The sequence below is a fragment of the Mustela lutreola genome, chromosome 1 (assembly GCF_030435805.1).
Source record: "Mustela lutreola isolate mMusLut2 chromosome 1, mMusLut2.pri, whole genome shotgun sequence".
Taxonomy (NCBI): domain Eukaryota; kingdom Metazoa; phylum Chordata; class Mammalia; order Carnivora; family Mustelidae; genus Mustela; species Mustela lutreola.
The window spans coordinates 266,413,803-266,432,279 of NC_081290.1; the positions used below are offsets into that span (position 1 = coordinate 266,413,803).

General features: G+C 36.1%; 1 pseudogene; it reads left to right on the top strand.

Moving 5' to 3' along the window:
- The window catches only part of LOC131839370 (AP-5 complex subunit mu-1-like), a 56,624-nt pseudogene extending 39,862 nt beyond the window's left edge, over window positions 1-16,762 (top strand).
- The last annotated feature ends 1,715 nt before the right edge of the window (window positions 16,763-18,477 follow it).

Below are 18,477 nucleotides of genomic sequence, written 5' to 3' on the forward strand. Positions count from 1 at the left end.
GAAAGATCTAAAATCAATAATCTGTTTCCACCTTAGGAAAATAAAAAAATAAGAGAAAATTAAATACCATTAAGCAGAAGAAAAGATATAATAAGAGAAGAAGCATATAAGTCAAATTTCAGGCTATCTGGAAAAAGAACATTCCTGATGGAACAGAAAGTGCAAAAGCACCAAGGAACAGGTATATCTGAAAAAATTGAAGAATGAAGAGAAAACCAGTGTGGACAGAATAGAAAAGTAAGGGAAGAATATTACAGGATGAAAACCAAAAGGATGCCACAGATCAGATCATGTAAAGGTTTGCAGGATATAGATAAGACTGAATTTCATTGTGAGTAAAAAGAAAACCATTAGAATGATTTTTTTTTTTTCAAATTGAAACACACACACACACACACACACAGTGGCTGTGTTCAGAAAGATATGGAAAGAGCAGAACACAAGAGTAGAAACAGAAATGTCATTTTAGAGGCCATTGAAATAACCCAGGTTTAAGATGATAATCTCGCAATAGAATGGTAACAGATAAAGCAGTGATGCATACTATTTTTTTAAATACATGTTGAAAATAAAATTAAAAGCATATCTTAATAGAGTTCATGTAAAGTGTGAGAGAAAGACAAGAACATAGGATCTTGAGGATAATGATAAAAATAGTCCACAGAATAAAAAATGGGTTTGGGGGGGGTGTCGAAATGAAAGAATGGTACCCTACTATTAACATAATAAAACAAAAGGGAAAAGAACAAAAATTGAAAATTTAATAAATACTTAAGAACTCTTAAAAGTCAAAGAAATATCACAGTTTGAATACAAGAAAAAGTGAGCTGGAAGAACTGGCAGTCATGGTCTGTCGCTAAAATTTTGAAAGATGAGCATTCTGTAATGTGATGGCCTGGGGTGAATGAGGAGTGGGTGGTAAAGAAAGATAGCTGAGATATTAAGGATACAATGCATTAGATAGGTAATGAGTATAAATATGTGAAATCTAAATTCATTAAATTCACTGAAAAAAAAAAAAAAATCCAGAATAGTCACCCAGAACTCTGTTATCCGAAAGTTTAACTCCAACTAATGAGTGGGAATGATTGGGAATCCTGGAGGTAATCAGCTCTCTAATGAAGTGGCACAGGATGGCATGATATTCAAAGAAGCTGTTTTTGTTTTTTTTTTTTAATTTCTGTATTGTTTTGGTTCTAAAAAGTTAGAAAACTAAATGATTGTGGAGCTTCAATGATAAGCAGGAGCTGGGGTACTTGCCACAATTTATCTTTTGTAACATTTGAGACAGGGTAAGAAAGCCCCTTCCGCTGCAAGGAAGATGGCGCATTTGGTAGGCTACCAGACTTCCAGGAGGAAATAGAGATAAAGAAAAAACAAAGAAAAGGAACTCCTAAGAGAGTTCAAATGAGCATAGTAAAGGAGTTTATAGCAATCATGGCACAGAAGTCAGATAGGTTGGCTGCTTGAATCAAACTTGAATGCGGCCTGGGCAGAATAATATAAGTGTGCAATTTTGCCTGGTATTAGCTTAAAGGGATTGAACTCCACTAAGTGACTGAGACACAATTATATACATATAAGACATCACAGTTTCTTAGGAAAAAGTGAACAATTATTTTAAGCAAGATTATTAAATACTTAGCTAAGTGGTTTAGGGTACTCAGTAATTCCTTTTTCTGAGCAATGTCAGAGAAGAAATAGAAATGTTTTCACCATGGATTGCATAAAATATATGTACATATGTAGAAGAATGCCTTTAAAGTATTTTTATGGAACACAGGAAAGAGCAGATCAATAAGAAGAGGACGAAAAAGGGAGCGGGAAAAAATCTTCTGACTACCTGAGAATGGTGAATCCTGTTTGGCTTTCATTTCAGGGTAAAGAGATGAACTGACATCTGTCAAAGATGTCAGTCTGGAGAATATCCTTAAGCAGGCTGAGTAGGGGCATTGACAAGTGATCCCTGAAGCATACATGGCAGGCTGCAAGTGTCCTTCCCTTAAGACCTACACTGCAGTAAGTCCAGGTCTTATACCATGTTCTTATGGAAAAGACTCATGCCTTAATTATTGTTTCTGCTATTAGAAGTTTAAGAGATTTCTGTGTCACAGCCTCGTAGTAGAGAACTGAAAGAAATGCATAACAGATGTGTCATGGGAAAGAGTATAAAACTTTCTCCAACACTTGAAAGTAGCTGGTGTTTGCAGGCCAAGGGGTTACTTTTCCTTATCCATAGAATTTCAAAGTGTGCCCCTACAAGTTTGCTTAGTGCTCCTATTTGTATATTATACTTAAAGATACAACAGAAAGTGTCAAATTTTCACTTTAGCTGTAGATCATCACTCCTAATTAAAAGTCTTCTTGAGTTCAACAAGTTTGTGTTCATTCTAAATAGATGTACAGGGAGATAGTCCAAGATGGTGGAGGAGTAGGAGACATTAGTTTCATCTGGTTCCAAGAATTCAGCTAGATAGTTTTCAAATCATTCTGAACACCTGCAAACTCAACCAGAGATCTAAGAAAATAACTGCAACTCTACAAATAGAAAAAGTGACCATTTGCTGCAAGGTAGGAAGTGCAGAGAAGTGAATCTGAGGTGATATATAGGAAGATAAACCATGGGGAGAGGAAGCCTCCATAAGCCAGCTACCAGAGTAATATAGAAGTGGAGCACAGACTTGTAAGTCTGCTGTAATGAGAGACATCACTACCTAAAAGGTGTTCAGGTGGTGAAGCAGGGAAGAATCCTAGGTGGGACAGTGTGATCTCAGGATGCCCAGGGTCACAGAAAGAATGGGAATGCCTGACTCCAGCAGAACTCCCAGACACAGAGAGAGGAGCCTGGATGCAATCAGCAACGCCAGGAGTGGGCTTTAAGCTCAGTTTTGCTATAAACTGCAAACCATGGCACTGTCCTGTGACCACTCTCTGAGCAGAGGCTCAGCAAACAGCAGAACCATGGGGAGATCCCTCTACCCGACCATGACAGGAGGTGTAGGTGTTCACTTCAGAATTCTACAGGGTTTAGAGACAGGAAATGGGGTTGTATGCCTGAGATAGAAACTCTCGGTCACAGGCTGGGTAAGCATGGAATATGGCTGGAGACCAGCGAGACAGGAGATTTATGGCTTTTCCCAGAAGGACTCACTGAGGAGTGGGGCCCAGAGCTCTCAACTCCAGCATTAGAGATTGGGAAGCCACCATTTTCATTCTCAACCCCTAAAGTGGCACTGAAAGACTTCAGGGAGCAAAACCCACATAGAACAATCAGGAAAAACTTAATTAGCCTGGTCCCTGGCAAGGGTGGTGAAATTCTGCCAGGGCAAAGACACCTCAGAATCAGAGCAACAGGCCCCCCCCCTGTAGAAGATCAGCAAGAACATCTGGCTAAGATCAAGATTACCAAACACACAGAATTGTAAAACTCCAATGCTAGGGGGAAATCGTGTGTAGAACTCACGGTTGGTTTGTTTATTTATTTTCTACATGATTCTTTAGTCTTTCAATTTCAACTTTTTTCTCTTTCCTTTTTCAACAAATTTCTTATTTTATCAACTTTTTTTTTAAATCATTGTAATTTTCAATATTACAGTTACATTCCATCCTTCCATTTATTTATTTTTATATATATATATATATATATATATATATATATATATATATATATATATATAAGTTTTTCTTTCTTTATAATTTTGGGATGTAGTTTCTTCTCACAAACAGAACAAAATATACCCAGAATGGGGGGTATTGCTCTGTTCTCTTCAAATGTCTAATCATATTCTCTTTTACTCTTTCTTTTTTTTTAATTTAAAAAAAATCCAGTTTTGTTTTGTCACACACACACACACACACACACACACATATATTTACAATTTTGAGATGTAGTTTCCTCTAACAAACAAACCAAAATACACTCAGCATATAGTGTATTGTTCTGTTCTGTTTACCTGTCTTGTTTATATTCCTTCATTATTTTTGTCTTTTGATTTTCATTTTTACAATTATATTTTATCCTTTTATTGTATTTAATCTTATATTTCCACATATAAGTTTTTCTTTCTTTACAAATTTGGAATCTAGTTTTCTAACAAACAGAGCAAAATATAAACAAGATCCAGTGTATTGCTCTGTTCTGTTCACCTGTCTGATTTTATACTCTCTTTCTCTTTTTTATATTTTTATTTTGTTTTTGGTTTCAGGTCTCTTCTGATTTGTTTAGTGTATATTTCTCTGGGGTCATTGTTGTCATCTTAGTATTTTGTTCTTTTATTCATCTATTATTCTCTGGAAAGACTGACAAGATGGAAAAGCTCACCTCAAAAAAGAAAACATGAGGCAGTATTGACTGCCAGGAACCTAATCAATATGAGTATAAGTAAGATTTCAGAACTAGAGTTCAGAATAGTGATTATAAAGATACTAGCTGGACTTGTAAAAAGCATAGAAGACAGTCAAGAATCACAATTTGGAGAAATAAAAGAACTAAAATCTAATCAAGTTGAAATAAAAAAGGCTATTAATAAGATACAATAAAAATGGAGGCTACAACTGCTAGGATAATTAGACAAAAGAATTAGTGATATAGAAGTTAAAATGATGGAGAATAAAGAAGGTTAAAAAAGAGAGACAAGGGCCGCCTGGGTGGCTCAGTGGTTTAAAACCTCTGTCTTTGGCTCGGGTCATGATCTCAGGGTCCTGGGATCGAGCCCCACATTGGGCTCTCTGCTCAACAGGGAGCCTGCTTCCTCCTCTCTCTCTGCCTGCCTCTCTGCTCACTTGTGCTCTCTGTCAAATAAATAAATAAATAATCTTTTTAAAATTTAAAAAAAAAAAAGAGAGAGACAAAACTGCATCACAAGGGGGAGAACTCGAGAGATAAATGATATCATAAAGTGTAAAATATTAGAATAATTGGGATCCCAAAAGAAGAGAAAAAGAGAAGGGGTGGGAGAGATGGGATATAGATATATCAGAGCAAATTATAGAAAAGAACTTCCCTAATCTGGGGAAGAAAACAGGCAATCAACCAGCAGGCACAGAGAATCCCCCTCAAAATCAATAAAAATAGATCAACTTTCAACATATCATAGTGAAACTTGCAAATATCAGAGACAAAGAGAAAATCCTTAAAGCAGTTTGGAACAAGAGGTTCATAACCTACAAGGGTAGAAACATTAGACTGACAGCAGACCTATCCACAGAGTCCTGGCAGACAAGAAAAGATGGCATGATATATTCAGGGTGCTAAATGAGAAGACTATGCAGCCAAGTGCCATTCAAAATAGGAGAAACAAAAATCTTCCAGGACAAACTGAAACTAAAAGAATTTGTGATCACTAAAACAGCCCCTTCAAGAAATAATAAAAGGGATCCTATAAGCAAAGAGAGAGCCCAAAAGTAACATAGACCAGAATGGAATATAGACAATATAGAGAAAATGACTTTACACGAATTAAAATGGCACTGAATTCATCTTTCAATGTAAATAAGCTAAATGTTCCAATCAAAAGACACAGAGTATCAAATTAGTTTTTAAAAACAAGAACCCCCTGGTATGCTGTATGTAAGAGACTCATTTTATAACAAAAGACACCTCTAGACTGAAAGTGAGGGAGTGGGAAAAAAGTTGGGGTAACAATCCTTAAATTGGACAAATTAAATTTTAAACCAAATATCATAATAGAAGATGAGGAAGAACACTGCATCACACTTAAAAGGTCTATCCAGCAAGAAGATCTAACAATTTTAAATTGTTATGTCCCTAACATGAGAGCAACCAATCATATAAGCCAAATAATAATAAAATTAAAGAAACACATTGATAATTATACAATAATAGTAGGATCCTTAACACCCCACTTACTGAAATGGACAGATCATCTAAGAAGAAGATCAAAAAAGGAAACAGCTTTGAATGACACAGTGGACCAGATGGACTTCACAGATATATTCAGAGCATTCATCCTAAAGCAACAGAACACACATTCTTCTCAGCGTACATGGAACATTTTCCAGAATAGATCACATACTGAGTCACAAATCAGATCTCAACCAGCACCAAAAGATAGGTATCATTCCTGCATATTTTTAGACTATGATGCTTTGAAACTTTAATGCAGTCACAAGAGGAAATTTGGAAAGAACTCAAATACATAGAGGCTAAAGTGTATCCTATTAAAGAATTAATGGGTCAAATAGGAAATTAAAGAATAATTTAAAAAATCATGGAAACAAATGATAATGAAAACAGAACTATTCAAAATGTTTGGGATGCAGCAATGGTGGCCCTAGGAGGGAAGTCTATAGCATTTTAAAAGCCTTTCTTAAGAAACAATAAAGTTCTCAAATACACAACCTATTCTTACACCTAAAGGAGGTGGAGAAAGACAGCAAATACAGCCCAAATCTGGCTGAAGAAGATAATTAATAAAGATTAGAGCAGAAATCAATTAAATAGAAATCAAAAGAACAGTTGAACAGATTAATAAAACTAGGAGCTGTTTCTTTGAAAGAATTAGTAAGACTAATAACCCCCTGGAAAGACTTATCAAAAAGAAAAGAGAAAGGACCCGAATAAATAAAATCATGAATGAAAGAGGAAAGATCACAACCAACACCAAAGAAATATAAACAGTTATAACATATTATGAGCACATAGTTGCCAACAAATTAGTCAATCTGCAAGAAATGGATACATACACTACCTTGAGACTTATGTCTTACCAAAACTGTAACAGGAAGAAAGAGAAAACCTGAACAGACCCATAGCCACCAAGGAAATTGAAAGAGTAATCAAAAATCTTGAAATAAACAAGAATTCCAAGGGAATTCTACCAAATACCTAAAGAAGAATTAATAAGTATTATTCTGAAGCTATTTCAAAAAAATAGAAATGGAAGGAAAACTTCCAAAATCATTCTATGAGGCCAGAATTATCTTAATCCCCAAAACTAGGCACAGACCCCAACAAAAAATAGAATTACAGACTGATAACCCCAAAGAACATGGATGATAAAATTCTCACCAATGTGCTAGCCAATAGAATTCAACAGTACATTAAAAAGATTATTCACCACTACCAAGTGGGACTTATTCCTGGGCTGCAAGGGTGGTTCAACATCCACATATCAATCAATGTGATACTCTACATTAATAAAAGAAAGGGGGCGCCTGGGTGGCTCAGAGGGTTAGGCCTCTGCCTTCGGCTCAGGTCATGGTCTCAGAGTCCTGGGATCGAGTCCCGCATCAGGCTCTCTGCTTGGCGGGGAGCCTGATTCTTCCTCTCTCTCTCTCTGCCTGCCTCTCTACCTGCTTGTGATCTCTGTCTGTCAGATAAATGGATAAAATCTTTAAAAATAAATAAATAAAAGAAAGGATGAAAACCATGCAATCCTCTCAGCTGATGCAGAAAAGGCATTTGACAAAGTACAGCATCTTTTCTTGATTAAAACTCTCCACAGTGTAGGGATGGAAGGAACATACCTCAACATCATAAAGCCTATCTACAAAAAGCCCATAGCTAATCATTGTCAATGGGGAAAAACAGCTTTTCCCCTAAGGTCAGGAGAATATCAAGGATTCCACTCTCACCAGTGTTGTTCAACACAGTACTAGAAGTCCTAGCCTCAGCAGTCAGACAACAAAATCAAATAAAAGGCATCTGAATCAACCTCTTCGACCTCAGCCGCAGCAACATCTTCCTTGGAACAACGCAAAAGGCAAGGGAAGCAAGGGCAAAAATGAACTATTGGGATTTCATCAAGATCAAAAGCTTTTGCACAGCAAAGGAAACAGTTAACAAAATCAAAAGACAACTGACAGAATGGGAGAAGATATTTGCAAACGACATATCAGATAAAGGACTAGTGTCCAGAATCTATAAAGAACTTAGCAAACTCAACACCCAAAGAACAAATAATCCAATCAAGAAATGGGCAGAGGACACGAACAGACATTTCTGCAAAGAAGACATCCAGATGGCCAACAGACACATGAAAAAGTGCTCCATATCACTCGGCATCAGGGAAATACAAATCAAAACCACAATGAGATACCATCTCACACCAGTCAGAATGGCTAAAATTAACAAGTCAGGAAATGACAGATGCTGGCGAGGATGCGGAGAAAGGGGAACCCTCCTACACTGTTGGTGGGAATGCAAGCTGGTGCAGCCACTCTGGAAAACAGCATGGAGGTTCCTCAAAATGTTGAAAATAGAACTGCCCTATGACCCAGCAATTGCACTACTGGGTATTTACCCTAAAGATACAAACGTAGTGATCCAAAGGGGCACGTGTACTCGAATGTTTATAGCAGCAATGTCCACAATAGCCAAACTATGGAAAGAACCTAGATGTCCATCAACAGATGAATGGATCAAGAAGATGTGGTATATATACACAATGGAATACTATGCAGCCATCAAAAGAAATGAAATCTTGCCATTTGCGACAACATGGATGGAACTAGAGCGTATCATGCTTAGCGAAATAAGTCAAGCGGAGAAAGACAACTATCATATGATCTCCCTGATATGAGGAAGTGGTGATGCAACATGGGGGCTTAAGTGGGTAGGAGAAGAATAAATGAAACAAGATGGGATTGGGAGGGAGACAAACCATAAGTGACTCTTAATCTCACAAAACAAACTGAGGGTTGCTGGGGGGAGGGGGGTTGGGAGAAGGGGGTGGGATTATGGACATTGGGGAGGGTATGTGCTTTGGTGAGTGCTGTGAAGTGTGTAAACCTGGTGATTCACAGACCTGTACCCCTGGGGATAAAAATATATGTTTATAAAAAATAAAAAAGTATATTAAAAAATTAAAAAAAATTAAAAAATATTTTTAAAACAAGGCATCTGAATCAGCAAAGAAGAAATCAAACTCTCACTAGCTGAAGATACTCTATGTGGAAAACACAAAAGACTCTACCCCCAAATTTCTAGAACTTATTCAGGAATTCAGCATAGTGGCAGTAGAAAATCAATGCACAGATTATCAGTTGCATTTCTATAGACAACAATGAGACAGAAGAAATAGTCACTAAGGAATTGATCCCATTTACAATTGCACCCCAAACCATAAGATATCAAGGAATGAACCTAAACAAAGAGGCAAAAGATCTGTACTCAAAAACTATAAAACACTCATGAAAGAAATTGAGGATGACACAAAAATTGAAAAACATTCCATGCTCATGGATTGGAAGAACAAACATTGTTAAAATGTCTGTGCTTCCAAGGGTAATCTGTACATTCAATGCAATCCCTATCAAAAAATCATCAACTTTTTTCTACAGTGCTGGGACAAATAGTCTTAAAATTTGTATGGAACCAGGAAATACCCTGGTAGTCAAAGGAATGTTGAAAAATAAAACCAAAGCTTGTGGCATCACGATGCCATACTTCAGCTCTATTACAAAGCTGTAATCTTCAAGAAGTATGGTACTAGCACAAAAACTGACACACAGGTCAGTGGAACAGAATAGAGAAACCAGAAAAGGACCTCAACAATATGGTCAACTAATCTTTAGCAAAGCAGGAAAGAATATCCAATGAAAAAAAGACAGTGTCTTCAACAAACGGTAATGGGAAAATTAGAGAGTCACATGTAGATGAATGAAACTGGACCATTTCTTATATCACACATACATATAAACTCAAAATGGATGAAAGACCTAAATGTGAGGCAGGGATCCATCAAAACCCTAGTGAATACAGGCAGCAAACTTTACACCCTTGGCCACAGCAACTTCTTAGACATGTCTCCAAAAGCAAGAGAAGCAAAGACAAAAGTGAGCTGTTGGAATTTCTTCAAGATAAAAAGGTTTTGAACAACAAAGGAAACAGTTGATAAAACTGAAAGGCAACCAGCAGAATTGGAGAAGATATTTGCAAATGTCTTATCATGTAAAGGGTTAGTACACAGAATCTTTAAAGAACTTATCAAACTCAACACTCAAAGAACAAATAATCCAGTCAAAAAATGGACAAAAGTTTCATTCTTCTATACATATTTGTCCAATTTTTTCAGCACCATTTATTGAAGAGACTGTCTTTTCTCCACTGTATATTTTTTCCTGCTTTGTCGAAGAGTATTTGACCATAGAGTTGTGGGTCCATATCTGGGCTCTCTACCCTGTTCCACTAGTCTATGTGTCTGTTTTTGTGCCAGTACCATGCTATCTTGGTGATCACAGCTTTGTAGTAAAGCTTGAAATCAGGCAAAGTAATGCTCCCAGTTTTGTTTTTCTTTTTTGACATTTCCGTAGCAAATTTGTGGTCTGTTCTGATTCCAGACAAATTTTAGGGTCATTTGTTTCAGCTCTTTGAAAAATGCCAATGGAGTTTTGATCAGGATGACATTGAAAGTCATTGCTCTAGGCAGTATAGATATTTTAACAATGTTTATTCTTCTGGTACATGAGCATGGAATACTCTTCCATCTTTTTGTGTCTTCTTCAATTTCTTTCATGAATGTTCAGTAGTTCTTCTAGTACAAATCATTTAACTCTTTGGTTAGGTTTAATCCCAAGTATTTCATGGTTCTTGGTACTATAGTAAAAGAGATTGTTTCTCTAATTTCTCTTTCTGTGTTTTAATTGTTAGTGTATAAGAAGGCAATTGATTTCTGTACATTGATTTTTGTATCCTGCCACATTACGGAATTCCTGTATGAGTTTTAGTAGTTTGAGGGTGGAGTCTTTTGGGTTTTCCATATAAAGTATCATGTCATCTGAGAAGAGAGAGAGTTTGACTTCTTATTTGCCAATTTGAATACCTTTTATTTCTTTTTGTTGTCTGATTGCTGTTGTTAGGAGTTTTAGTACTATGTTGAACAACAGTGGTGAGAGTGGACATCCTTGTTATGTTCCTGATATCAAAGGGAAGGCTGTCAGCTTTTCCCTATCGAGGATAATATGTGCTGTGGGGTTTTCATAGATCGATTTTATGAAGTTAAGGAATGTTCCCTCTATCCCTATACTTTGAAGCATTTTAATAAGGAACAAATGCTGTATGTTGTCAAATGCTTTTTCTGCATCAATTGAGAGGATTATGTGGTTCTTCTCTCTTCTCTTATTGATTTATTCTATCACATCAATTGATTAGCTATGTATAGAAGAATGAAACTTGACCATTCTATTATACCATACACAAAGATAAACTCAAAATGGATGAAAGACCTTAACGTGAGGCAGGAATCTATCAAAATCCTAGAGGAGAACATAGGAAGTAACCTCTTCTACATCGGCCACAGGAACTTCTTTCAAGACATATCTCCGAAGGCAAAGGAAACAAAAGTGAAAATGAACATTTGGGACTTCATCAAGATCAAAAGCTCCACACAGCAAAGGAAATAGTCAACAAAACAAAGAGGCAACCCACAAAATGTGAGGAGATACTCGCAAATGACACTACAGACAAAGGGCTGATATCTAAGATCTATAAAGAACTCCTCAAACTCAACACACACAAAACAGATAATCATATCAAAAAATGGGCAGAAGACATGAACAGACACTTCTCAAAAGAAGACATACAAATGGCTAACAGACACTTGAAGAAATGTTCATCATCACTAGCCATCATGAAGATTCAATCATAACCACATTGAGATACCACCTTATACCAGTTAGAAAGGCCAAAATCAACAAGACAGTAAACAATGAATGTTGCGGAAGATGTGGAGAAAGGGGAACCCTCCTACACTGTTGGTGGGCATTCAAGTTGATGCAGCCACTTTGGAAAACAGTGTGGAGATTCCTTAAGAAATTAAAAATAGAGTTACCCTATGACCCTGCAATGCACAACTGTGTATTTACCCCAAAGATACAGACGTAGTGAAAAGAAGGGCCACCTGTACCCCAATGTTCATAGCAGCAATGGTCACAGTCACCAAACTGTGGAAAAAACCAAGATACCTTTCAACAGACAAATGGATAAAGAAGATACAGTCCATATATACAATGGAGTATTATGCCTCCATCAGACAGGACAAATACCCAACTTTTATATCAACATAGACAGGACTGGAAGAGATTATGCTGAATGAAATACATCAGGCAGAGAGAGTCAATTATCATATGGTTTCACTTACTTGTGGAATATCAGGAATAACATGGAGGACATTGAGAGTTGGAGAGGAGAAGTGAGTTGGGGGAAAACGGAAGGAGAGACAAACTATGAGAGGCTGTGGACTCTGAGTGACAAACTGAGAGTTTTGGAGAGGGTGTGGGGAGTGCAGTGAGCCTGATGGTGGGTATTGTGTATTGCCTGGAGCACTGGGTGTGGTGCATAAACAATGAATTTTGGATCACTGGAAAAAAATTTAATTAAATTAAAAAAAGAAGAAATGGTCAGAAGACATGTAAAGACATGTCTCCAAAGAAGATATACAAATAGCCAATGGACATATTAAAAAAAAAAAAAAAAAAAAGAGTTCCACATCACTAGGCATCAGAGAAATAGAAATCAAAATCACAATGAGATACCACTTCATGCCAGTCAGAATGGCTGAAATTAACAAGGAAAGGACAGATATTGGCAAGGATGCAAAGAAAGGGAAACCCTCTTATAGTGTTGGTGGGAATGCAAGGTGGTAGAGCCACTCTGGGAAACAGTATACAGGGTCCTCAAAAAGTTTAAAATAGAGCTACCCTATGACTTAACATTCGCACTTCTAGGTTTTTAACCCAAAGGTACAAATATAGTGATTGAAAGGGGCACCTGCATCCAAAGTTTATTGCACAGTGCCCACAATAGCCAAACTATGGAAGGAGCCCAAATGTCCATAGACAGATTAATGGATAAAGAAGATGTGGGAGATATATATACAAGAGAATACTACTTCACCATCAAAACAACAACAAAAACCTCACCCTTTGCAAAAACGTGGATAGAGCTAGAGGATATTATGCTATGTGAAAGAAGTCAGTCAGAAAAAGAGAATTATCATTTGATCCCCCTTATATGTGGAATTCAAGAAACAAAACAGAATCATAGGGAAAGAGGAAAAAATAAAATACGACAAAATTAGAAAGGGAGACAAATGATAAGAGACTTAATCATAGGAAACAAATAGGGTTGCTGGAGGGGAGGTGGTGGGGTGATGTGGTAACTGGGAGATGGACATTAAGGAGGGCATGTGATGTAATAAGCACTGGGTGTTAATTAAGACTGGCATCTACCTCTGAAACTACTAATATATTATATGTTAGTTAATTGAATTTAAATTAAATAAAAAAGAAAAACACTGGAAAATAATAAATAGATATGCATTTTGCAAAGCAGCATACTTATACAATGAAGCTCAGATTATTATTTTTAAACATACAGAAACAAAGGTCAGCAATATCTTTTGAAGAATTTTCCATTAATAAGCCTCATTTCTATTTGGTTATGTCAAATATTTTAAACACACGTTCTAGCAGTTAAGATTTTATGAGGCCTATAACGGAAACCTGAGCTTTAACCTGCTTAATAAAAAGGAATTATTATCCCCTACAATTGCAGGTGGCAGAAGCAGGTCAGGTGCCACAATTTGTTTGATTTATTGACCCAGGATTCAGTTTTTTCCATTTTTAGCCCCTGTGCACAGCCATGCATAATACCAGCATCAACCTAAGAAAAGCATCCTCTTGGGTTACAAGATGACTGTTGAAAAACTCTAGGCTACTTGCTCCTTATCTAAGACCATAGAAAGAGGAAGAGTTTGAAGATTGAGGAAGAGACCTTCTAAGGAATTCCCCACAGACAACTTACATCTTGTTGGCCTCCATTGGAGGATCTACTTATCTTTGAATCAATAATACAGAATATGTTTTTTCACTGATTAGCTCCATGCTCAGTAAACCAATGTTGAAGTCACTTTTCCTGGAAGCATAGTGAGCACTCAAGGGAGAGGGGGTATCTGAAGAACAGCAGAGAAATAACCAAGAGAAGGAAAACAATGTCTCTTTAACAACCAAACAAGTCATGTAGCAGAAAATGTCACATATCATTCAATTACATGAACATTGTTCACATGGGAGACACTGATTTTACTGGCTACACTTTTGTAGAACAACCTATGGGATTAACAATAATGAATCAACTGAATATTTACATTCTAATAAAACCCACATAGACTGGCAACTTATCCAAAAATGAGGTATATGTTTAGCACTCAACTATCCAGATGTTATTATTCTATGGACTGAAAGAGGAAAAATATTATCCAATGACTCCCTCCATTGTATATACTACTCCATCCAAATTCAGGGTAAGTAGTTCCTCCATAGATTGGTGTTGAATAATTTCTACCACTGAGCACCAAAACAAAATGCAAGTTAATCCTCTTTACCTTGACAGGTTGCCGTGAATCCTTTCACACTATGAGCCTCCATAGTTTCCTGTGTAGATAATTCATAAGTTTCAAGAATATGTCTCTTTCCCACCAGTCGTCAGCCATTAGAGATTTGCACTACACAATCATAACAATAGCAATCTTGGTTTAATTTTTATTCTGAAACTCCTAGCAGAAGCTCTAGGACCACTTGGAAAAGAAACACAAGGCAAAGTTTAAAAAAAAAAAAAAAGACATTTTTAATATAAGGAAAGAAAAAAAGAGGGAAACAAAAGGAGAAAAAACATAGAAATGGCTCTGTGTTACTTTCCATATGCAGCTTGTTAGGGATTGTTGGAGTCAGACTTTCTCAAGTGACTCTGTGACACAGTAAGATTTTTTAAGTGACTGTGTGACACAGTAAGTTTTTTCTGCCATCAAACCCACTGAGTCAGTGGTCAATGAGACAGCAGTCCTATTAAAGAAATCTACCATCAGAAAGAGTCCCCAGCAAAGACCTTTTACAGGACTCACTTTGGTGCTAATGTTTGACTCTGCAGAGTGTAAGTTCACTTCCAGTCTCAGATTGAAGGAAAATAATCCTTTCTTTTCATTTTAGCAGATACTTACAAAGTGCCAACTATTGTCCAGCCTCCAGGCTTACCAGCTTTATAGATGTTTTATCCTAAAGATGGAACTAATAAAGAATAGAGAAGAGAAAATGGTACTTTTCTTGACTACTTCTAAGCTTGCCAACCTAAATCTGAATTTCTGGTAAACACTTTAATGAAATTAAAAAAAAAAAAGGGGGGGGGGTGATCCTAACTTGAATATTGGAAAATCAAACCCTTCTTAGTGCATTGGTAGTTCCTATTATTTATGAGAAGCTTAGAGTGAATTAGGATGAATGTAAAAATTTCCTTGTGGGAAGGCTGTTAATCATGACAATGTTTTTTTTTTTTTTTCTTCCTTTTGGCGCTGGGGGTGGATGAGGAAGTTTTTCTGAAGCAAGTGATATTTTTGGTATCCATATTTTGTAGAGAGCTCATTTGAATCATAGGCCTCAGCACATGGCAGGCAGGCAAGTTATCAGGAACAGAGAGGATAAAATAGGCTTCTGGAACTTCTTACCATCTTGATACACTTTTAGAACCTTCTGCTTAAGAAGCCAGTTCTTTCTAGTACAAAACCAGATTGCAGAGATACAGTACTTCCATATAACATTGAGAGAAATGAGTAATTCAACATGGACCCAACAGACAAAGAAAAAAATACTGATCTGTCAGATCATTAACAAGGTCCTTGAAAATATGTAAATCTTTTAAATCATCATTTAAGATGTGGATCCTCAATGTGAGAAAACTGGGCTATATTATATCCAATGTCCTATTTATGACTCCATGATTTTTAAAAATAAAAACTTATCTAAGAAATGGCCTAGAACTTTATAAATAGTGGATGTTAATAAATTTCATTAAATATAAGATCCCATTAGTTGTAAAAATGTCCATATTTTACAAGTCACTAAGAAAAAATGCTGCCACATAAACCATGATATAATATTTCATCCCTTAGAATTTTTATTTACACTTACATAAAAGTATTCTTTATCACTTTTGTATGAACATAAAAAATATAATCAGAATAAATTGATTATGGTTTCTGCTATAACATCACCTCATTCACGGGTCTTCTCTTCTGAAACACTTTCAACTCATTGCTGTTGGTATCCATACTTTTCCACATCGTAACCTCCTTTGTTTTAAAGAAGAGTTTTGATAAGGTGGCATTTCTTAAAGAGTGTTCATACTATCTCATAAATTGCCTCTCAAATGACTGACACCCATTCTGTAACTTAGTACAGACACTTTCAATAGAACATTCTGAGACAATAACCATATTTCTTCTTCAAATGGTCTGCTGATGGCTTCTTGATTGTAAAGTTACAGTTGTACCACCTTGCCATCTGCAAAAGCAATTTTACACAACGCTTGCCTTGACAACTCTGGATGTGAAAGCTGTCTGGTAGAAAGTAGCTATTTCATCAATTGTAAGATACATCCTGATTTTTTAAAGTATCAAAAATGAATGTATGGGGGGGTCATTTAAGAACAATGAAATATCTATATACCAATGAATATTAACCCTATGTGCCAACACAGTCCCTTTGGTTTTCTTTCCTTAAATAAATAGTCATTTACTAAACAACTTTTATGAGCAAAGCATTGTGATAGGCAAAACAGACATAATCATTGGTAAAGTTTATCTTTTCTCAGCTTTTCTGGAGTAAAACCAAAAACATGGAGGTTATAGAAGAAAAAATCATTTATCCCAAGTCTGAGAATAAGGCTAGAGACAGACTAGAGAAAGAAAAGAATGGTACTCTAGGAGGAGAGGGTGAAGAGGAAGGTAGGGACCAGGGCATGACCCCTTAGGCTATCTGAAGGATGTAGATCTTTACCCAAAGAACAATAGGTGGGCAGGCACTAAAATCTTTAAAGTGTAAAAGGGAAAGATTTACATTAAGAAAACATAACTTCAGTTATAGTGTCTGCCAGAGGTAGAGGGGGGAAAGAGAAAAAGGCAGAAGACCAGGTTTATTAAGAACATAATATGTTCTTAGCATGATGACAATTCGATCTAGGATAGTTGCAGTAGAGATGGTGAGAAATGTATGGCTTTGAAAGATAATTAGAAGATAAAATCTATAATATATAGTTTTAGGTAGGAAAAATAATAGCTAACAATTTAATAAGACATGGCCAGAAACAAATTATTCTTTCAGTTCTATGGTATGTACTATTTACAAAAGTCCATCTGTTTAAAAGAGAAAAATCTGTTGGTTTCCATCATAAGTTTCAGTTCACATTTATTCTTCCAACCAACTATATAAAAACCTAACTGTCCCAAACTACAGTAAGAATTTCTAACTTGATTTGCTTTACTAGTTTATATAATAAGCCCTGGGATATTTTTCATAGTGGGGGTTAATGAAAATCTCTCTTTCTTCTCAAAGTAATCATAGATGTCATATTGGGGCAAACTCCCTGACAGTTTAAAAAAAAAAAAAAGACTAAACAATTCAAATATCTAGTTGCTCTGACTAGTTCAGTTATTGTCAATGTCAATAATTCTGTAGGAACAATGACCTAAAATGTCTACAGAATAGACAATGTGTGTCTTTTGTTTGTTTGTTTGTTTGTTTTATAATGATGAACCAAGCAACCTGTACTGGATAGATTGGCAAAGAAATTTAAGAACTGAACAATTACAAAGAAGAAAGGAGAAGGACCTGGAGGTGGAAATGATTGTCATGAATGATTGTATTAGACATAACCAAGCCTGCTATCTGAGAAGAGGAGCTTGTGGTCAGAGTTTAGAATCTGTAAAGTAATGTGGGGGAATAGAATTTACAACAGATCAAAAAACAATTTGAAGGTGGTTGACTGAAGCAAATTAAGTGAGAAGGTCCTTAGAAGTCAGGGTATCGAGAAAACTGAGAGGCCAAATACTGAAGGGATTACCAACCATACAGACTTGACATCATCAAAATTATATAAACTTTAGTCAAATAGAATCAGCAAATGCCAAGGTTCTTGATAAATTGTAAAGACTGAAATCTAGAAAACATGTGAACATAACTAGGTAAGCAGGTGGAGAGCTTAATTTTTCAAAATGGCCTGTATCTGAAGAAAGTAGATTTGTATGATTTGCTTTTAACAGGTCAGGGTAGAGGACTCATAGCCCAGAAACATAACAGAAAACTATCTCAACATACTAGGAAGTAGGTGAGCTCTGCGGAGAGGGGGGTGGGTGGAAATGATTGAGGAAAATAAGTTTAAGATTCTTTAATGGATCCAATCCCATTTGCTTTTTATACCAACGAAGTCTACAACTTCACCTTTAGGTCTTGGCCAACAGAGACATTGAATGTGTAATCATTCCAACTGTGTCATGCTTCCATACGATTAGCTGTATTTATAATGTTTACAGTATTTGTAAGGCTTACTCTGATGAATTACATATATATACATATATATATATATATATATATATATATATATATATATATATATATATATCACCCAGTTCAAATGTAACTTACTCTGACCTTTTCCTTCTCCACTGTCCTATCCATCCACCAGCAGAT